Here is an 8419-nt window from a genome sequence, read left to right as displayed (position 1 = left end):
CCCTCTCCTTGTTCTCTTTGCCTTATTCTTGTTTTCTTTGCCTTGCCGTTCTTCTCCTTGCTTTACCTTTTTCTCCTTGGCTTATCCTTGTTCTCCTTGTCTTCCCCTTATTATTCTTGCCTTACCCTTGTTCTCCTTGCCCTCTCCTTGTTCTCTTTGCCTTATCCTTGTTCTCTTTGCCTTATCCTTGTTCTCCTTGCCTTACCCTTGTTCTCTTTGCCTTATCTTTGTTCTCCTTGCCTCCCCCTTGTTCTCCCTGTCTTACCGTTCTTCTTACCTTACTCTTGTTTCCATTCTTTTGCCCTTGTTTTCTTTGCCTTTCCCATTTCTCTTTATTTTCCATGTTATCATTTAATTCCTCTTGTTCTCCTTGCCTTTCTGTTATCCTTGTATATATCGTTTCATTTCTCTCACCACTCGCACGCAGTTCTACCTAAAGATATGAAGGATAATAGAGCTATGCATCTTTCATCAGGTGATCGCACCCAAGCGTAGTCTGCGTGAAGATTTGTAGTATAATGAAGGTATGCGCTTGTAGATTTTTTTTTCCAAATGTCTTTTAGACAAACACTTCACTGCCTCGAACGGACTTATTGTGGCTGACAATTCTTTATTAGGACTCGGTAGGTATCGTGACTCTGTTAAGTGGTTCCAACTATCGATTCAGCGTTATATGCTTATGGTTTCGATGAGGTCCCACTAGAGTGCTCTTTCACACACCCCTCCAAAAGAGTACCACGCCTCCTCAAACTGATGCCATCTGTACGCCGTAATAATATTTCATATGTAAGTTAATTTGATAGTTGGGTTCGCTAGTGCTCTTTACCTTTACTGTAGTTATCTGTTTCGTACCTGGTAATTCTTGAGTAATTATATTAAATATTACAAGAACATCGTTAGTTGCTATAATTTTGGACGCGTTCGCACTTCATTTATTATTGTTTCAATAGCATTGTGATTTTACCCACTTTGGTGATATCTGATAACAGTTGACAACATTGAAAACATGGCCATATTATATATTATTATGATGTACCGAAGTACATATGATATTTCCGTGCAGATATTCTGCGTCTTCATATGATGAAAGATGAGTGGAACGGGTTAAACTGAGAGGATTCGATCCGACATCGGGATGGGAATCTGGTGTGGCTTAGTGGATAGAGCGTCAGCACGAAGAGCTGAAAACCCGGGTTCAAATCCCCGTGCCGGAGAGAATTTTTCTCCGTTCCACTCATCTTTCATCATATGGTCATATTAACTTTTTAGGAAATAATTAATCTTATGTTAATCCCACTACAGAATGCGGGGACAATATTACATTACACCGATACCGTTTTGTTGATGTTATTGTAATGATAATGGGTATTGAAATAGAATGATGGAGGGGTACAGGAGAACCCCGAGGTAAACCCTCAGAAATCTTGGCTTTGCCCATCTCAAAATAGGGCTTCACTTTCACTGAGATTCACACTGCCAACTGCATTAACAAAACGTATTTAACTTATGTTAATGCAGCGGTATGAGTAACATGACTTGCCAAATTATAAAGGAAATGAATAATAGAGGATACGAGACGTGTGACGAAATAAATCTATATCCAGATCTAGATCGTCTTTCAAACACAATAAGTAGGTGCGTCATAACTATGGTACAAGTGTGTCAATTATATGCACAAGACAATTTATTCAAACAATGAGACGGGACTTACCCAGCTTTTCTAGAGAAAATAGTGATGAATGCACGGGAAGCTTAACTGTTCTCTGTGGTCTAGTACTGGCCATTTTATCTCAGATTCGTTGGTTCAAACGCTGCCGAGGACGATGGAATTTGAAGGATGATGAACGTTCTTAGTATTTTTCCTTGGGAAAGAAAGTGAAAGTGAAGACCAATGTTGTGGATGACGGAACATACCGTAGTGATGAAAATTTCCAGGAAAATTGAAGAGTTCAGAACTATAGTGGGCCAAGCGCCATTTACTAAAACCGTAGAAAACAAGGGTTAAAATGAAGTTATTACCATAATTCAATAGAAACATATAGCAAGTAATGTAAAGTATACACATTAAAACTAAATGATATGTCAATCTTCGTTAAACTATGGTATTCACTTAACTTTAACCCTTGGTTTCTCCGTTTTTAATAAATGGCGCTTGGCCCACTATGGCTCTGAACCTTTCAATTTTCCTTGAATGTTTCAGTTTTGGTCGATTTTGTAATTGAACTGATGATATTAAGCGATTTTTTTTTTTAGTTTCTTGATTTTATTAAGTTTTATAATAGATTTCCCCTCAAAATTTTCCTCGTACAAAGCAATTTTTTTTATTATTTGGCTACTTGGTTTCGCTAAGTTTTATAATTCGCGAATCCAATACTACTGTATAAGGTAGATAACTGCAAATTTAATGTTTTGAGATAATTAGGAAATAGCTTATGTGAATCCAACCCATAATCTCCATGTGTAATAATGCTGTGTAGCAGGTTTTTAAAATAAATTATTTAGCTTAAGAAACAATAATAGATCTCTAATCTTACTACTTAAATAACCCATTGAAATAGAGAACTCAAAACCGTAAAAGTATCGAGTTACTAGTTATAGTACTAGGTCCGCGAATTGTATTTCTTACAATTTTAAATTTTCAGCTTATTAAGCACATTTTTTCTTATTGATTTTGCTAACTTTTATAATTGAGGGACTTAGAACAAAAAGCAGGTAAGTGACGGGAATCTATTTTTGAGGAAATTACAGTTAAAGTTCTACATGCAATGAAATATTATACACTAGTTTGGTGAAATGATGCCCATATAGCAGCACTGCACAGTGTGATGTGATCACTTACCTGATTTTATCCCAAAGAAAGATCCTTTTGGGCTATTACAACACGCACTTACCTAATTTTTTTAATAATGTCCCTTACTTGGTTTTTGTTCTAAGCCCCTTAATTGTACTGACAAAATTATACATTTTCTTGAAAACGTTGCTCTTATTAAGTAATTTTTATTTTCTTGATTTTTCTAAATTTTACAATCGAACTGATGAAGTTATAAATTTTCCTCAAAGGTTTCTCCCTTCATAAGCTATGTTTTAGCTTATTGATTTTGCTAAGTTTTAGTGTGCTGATAAAATTATACATTTTCTTTAAAACGTTGCCCTTATGGTTAGTAATGTGATTGATCCTGAAATTAGTAAATATTTTAATTCTATAATAGATAAATTTACAACTATCAAGAATAAAATGAGTGAAGTTGAGAAATCAATTGATTTCATGGCATCGAAATTTGATACAATTCTCTCAGAATTTAATGAACTAAAAGATGTTGTAAACGTAGTGCTTAAAGATAATGAACAACTTCAATAGCAAAATTATGATCTTCAAATAAGAATACATGAACTTGAACAGTATACTCATATATTATACTAGCCGTACCCGTGCGCTCTGCTGCACTTGTTAGAAATAAATATAAAGTAATTACATAATTAAAATAGGATGTTTTATCCAGGGAACATTCGTGATTGATAGAAGGATACATCGTTTAATATGTTACTTAATTTAAATTGTATTTAAATAATTAAAATGCGATCATTTTGGTCCAGAGACCACTCATTTGGTGAAATGACAATTTCTTTAACATGTTTCTTATTTGTTATTATATGCAACCGTAATTTAATGAATGTACAAAATAGCCTATTAAGTTTTCTGTGCATAAGAATTTATTTTAATCTTATCTGTCCTCGATTCACTCAGAAGTTATGTAATAACATTATAGCATTATGTCCATCTACAGAAACTACACTTTCCAATGGTGAAATAATAATTATTAATTATACAAATCGGTTAATTTAGCATCAGATATTACTTAATACAAACACAGAAACATTCTCTGTAGGCTATGTTTAATATCTTTCGATTGTTGTTGTCCAAGATCCCTTATAGACGAAGTCATTTTTTCTCATTTCATTGCACCCCCTTAGATGGCGTTATTTTAATTTTAAAACTCATTTATCTCATTAAATATAAGTCCTATCAAAATTTTCCAAAGAGTAAAACGTATCGGAAATCACTTTTAAAGAAACTTTTGTTATGTAACATTTTTTTTTACAAAAATCAATAATAAGCGAGAGATATTTCGATTTATTTAATTCAGGCCCCCTTATAACCCCCCTTTCAAATAAAGTATTTTCAATTCCATACAGCCTAAAATCTAAGTTACAACGAACTTAATTTATATTCCAATTTTCATATAAATCGGTTCAGCCATTATCGCGTGAAAAGGTGACAGACAGACAGACAGACAGACAGACAGACAGACAGACAGACATACAAACAAAAATTGTTTGTTTAATTGTTTTGATTGAAGCATGGCTTAGTAATTATATAGATTTTGAATTAGCCAATTACCGTAAGTTTACCAAATTAAATAAACATAATATGTGATGTCATTGTGGTATACAGCATGTTAAAGATGACATCGATGTTATAATTTTTGATTTAGATATTCCATATGCAAATCTTTTGCACTTAAGTCTCAAATTTAACAGTAATATGCCTATATTTGAATTAATAACTATTTATAGATCCCTCTAGTCTAAACAAAACGGAATTTTTAAAGGATCTTGAATGTTTTTTGCACAATAACAAAAGTTTTATTAAACATTTAATAATTAGTGATATTAATATTCAAATATTGGAAGAACAAAATTTTGATGATATTTCTCATGATTATTTGAACCTGTTACAAGAATTTGGATTCTATGAGTATTTAAATGCCATAACCAGACCGTTAACCAAGAGCTGTCTCGATCATGTATCTTTTAAAAGCAACAATAAATAATAGAATTTTATTCACACCTTGTGTTTATCATATAAATTACTGATCAGTGATCATTATACTACATAATACAGTTATTTCACTTATTAATGACAAAGAATGTGAAGAATCTAATAATAATTATAATATATTATTTTAAATTATTAATTATAATAACTTAATATTGAATACAACTAATGAATCTTGGTTTAATAATTTTTCAAAATAATCGTTTGACAGTCATATTCTCATTGACATCATGAAGAAGAAAATGTTTAAGGCCCCTTATGTTTATGCATTGCCCTCAAAATCAGGGAAGCTTATGAAAACTCCTCTTGAAGTGGTTTCAGGAAGTACAATTTCCATCTGTCAGTGGCGGAGAGAGAACCGGTTCCTTGGGGGGGGGGGAGGCAAAGCAAAACCATAGAATCCCCATATAACGGGGTTATGGAGGACAACATTTACCTACTCCTCCGTTATAGCTTGATCGTGGTACAGTATATCGGAATATGATCATTTAATAAAGATATTTTCAGGGGACATATTTTTCACAGTGTGACATCCATATCCGCGATGTTTCGGACTGAGTTGTATAGGGCTTGAACTGTAGGTCTACTACAAGTTATAATAGGGCATAACCAGGGCCGCCGACAGAATTTATGGGCACCTATGCAGTACTGTACTCGGACCCCCGTTGAAGAAAGTAACAATTACAAGTTACCAGTTATTCTAACCATAATAATTTTTTGCAAAATAAATAAAAGATAACCCCATACACTGATACGAACCTAAAAAAATACACTTTTATTACATCGAAAACTTTTAGAAAACTTCACATTATCACAATATATTATATTCATAAAAATTATTCCTAAACATCTGTAATAGAAGACCTCCCTCAAAGAAGGTTGTATATCATATACTTTTTCATGTGATATACAACCTTCTTTAAGGGAGGTCTTCAATTATTTCTAACTTGCAGTCCAACATCCTCATTTGTTTGGAGGAACAACTGGTTTAGGAGTATATTAATACCACGCCAGGGACCAATTGTCCGGTTGGGTTAGGCTACAGCGCAGCGGTCTGACCCGCCAACGCCGTAATTTCTATTATGCGCTGATTGTGTGTATATATATAGTTAATGTTACTCTACGCGTGCTATGCGCAAGCGATAAAAGTTGCATAAGTGTTGCAAATGTTTTGTTATATATACAATTATTTCTTTCTTATAGGTACCTAATATATATATATATATATATATATATATATATATATATATATATATATATATATATATATTTCTCTACTAAATGAGACTGTCACATGATCTATCCACATAATCGAATTTTGTCTATGTTTACTATGCGCAAGCGATAAAAGTTGCACGAGTGTTGCAAAGTTTTTGTTATATATACAATTCTTTCATTCTTATGGATACCTAATTTAACTATTTCTCTACTAAATTAGACTGTGTCAAATGAGCTATCTACATAATCGAATTTGGCCGAAAATAGTGTGCTGGACAGTTGAAGTTACGTAAAGGATATGCAGGTCTTATTTTATAAGATAGCCTAAATTTCAAAACAACATTTTTATAACATCAAAATGCTCATATATTCAAATTTGGAACACATACCCTTAAAAAAAAATTAAAAGTCATGTTTTATTTAACGACGCTCGCAACTGCCGAGATTATATCAGAGTCGCCAGGGCCGCCGACGGAATTTATGGGCACCTATGCAATACTGTACTCGGACCCCCGTTGAAGAAAATAACAATTACAAGTTACCAGTTATTCTAACCATAATATTTTTTTGCAAAATAAATAAAAGATAACCCCATACACTGATACGAACCTAAAAAAATACACTTTTATTACATCGAAAACTTTTAGAAAAACTTCACATTAACACAATATATTATATTCATAAAAAATTATTCCTAAATATCTGTAATAGAAGACCTCCCTCAAAGAAGGTTGTATATCATATACTTTTTGTCATGTGATATACAACCTTCTTTAAGGGAGGTCTTCAATTATTTCTAACTTGCAGTCCAACATCCTCATTTGTTTGGAGGAACAACTGGTTTAGGAGTATATTAATACCACGCCAGGGACCAATTGTCCGGTTGGGTTAGGCTACAGCGCAGCGGTCTGACCCGCCAACGCCGTAATTTCTATTATGCGCTGATTGTGTATATATAGTTAATGTTAGTCTACGCGTACTATGCGCAAGCGATAAAAGTTGCATAAGTGTTGCAAATTTTTTGTTATATATATATATATATATATATATATATATATATATATATAGCCTATACAATTATTTCTTTCTTATAGGTACCTAATATATATATTTCTCTACTAAATGAGACTGTCACATGATCTATCCACATAATCGAATTTTGTCTATGTGTACTATGTGCAAGCGATAAAAGTTGCACGAGTGTTGCAAAGTTTTTGTTATATATACAATTCTTTCGTTCTTATGGATACCTAATTTAACTATTTCTCTACTAAATTAGACTGTGTCAAATCAGCGAATAGGGATTATAAAGAATGGACACTGAGCTAATTTGCCTGTGTTTTGTTTCTCTGTGCGCCAGCGGCTAGTTCCACTTTCAAGCGCTAGAGGTAGTGTAATCGAGCATACGCTAAGTTAATAATTGAGAATAGAATTAAGGCACAGGATCCAAACATCGCCTACCTTATTGCATAATCCAGTAACGCTTTGCTTCAAATAAATTCAAGTTAACAGCTTTTCCTTATTTCTCAGTGACAAACTAGTTGTAATAATAATATTTTATATTTCAGATATCATAAATTATATTATAAAATAATATAATACATTATAAAATTAAGATCGAATTCGTTTAATATTTGTATATAATATAATATAGGTATATGGTTTTACTTCTCGTAAGAGTTTTGTTTTTCCATTTTCAGCGCTATCAAATCATTACATATTTTAATTGTTGTTGGGGTTAACGTCTCAACTCTCATTATAAAGGAACTCTAGAGTCTAGACATTACAGTTAATGAAGGATTTATTATTTTATGGATCCAATTTATTTTATTTGAGTATATAATGTACCTAGATGTATTAATTGTATGTGTTATATTTCCGCTGTGTCGACTGCTAGCTGGTGTGATGTCAGCGCCAACTCTAGGGAGAAGGCAGAATCTGATGCTCTAGCTGGCTTGAAGGTCATTGAAATCAGTCCAGCTACATCAAAGGTACCGACGCGAAGTGTCCATTCTTTATAATCCCTATTCGCTGGTCAAATGATCTATCTACATAATCGAATTTGGCCGAAAATAGTGTGCTGGACAGTTGAAGTTACGTAAAGGATATGCAGGTCTTATTTTACAAGATAGCCTAAATTTCAAAACAACATTTTTATAACATCAAAATGCTCATATATTCAAATTTGGAACACATACCCTTTTAAAAAATTTAAAAAATCATGTTTTATTTAACGACGCTCGCAACTGCCGAGATTATATCAGCGTCGCCAGGACCGACCGCAGAATTTATGGGCACCTATGCAATACTGTACTCGGACCCCCGTTGAAGAAAGTAACAATTACAAGTTACCAGTTATTCTAA

Source organism: Periplaneta americana, chromosome 1, assembly GCF_040183065.1.
Source record: "Periplaneta americana isolate PAMFEO1 chromosome 1, P.americana_PAMFEO1_priV1, whole genome shotgun sequence".
NCBI lineage: Eukaryota > Metazoa > Arthropoda > Insecta > Blattodea > Blattidae > Periplaneta > Periplaneta americana.
The sequence above is the reverse complement of the archived record's forward strand: the minus strand, read 5'-3'. Positions refer to the sequence as shown.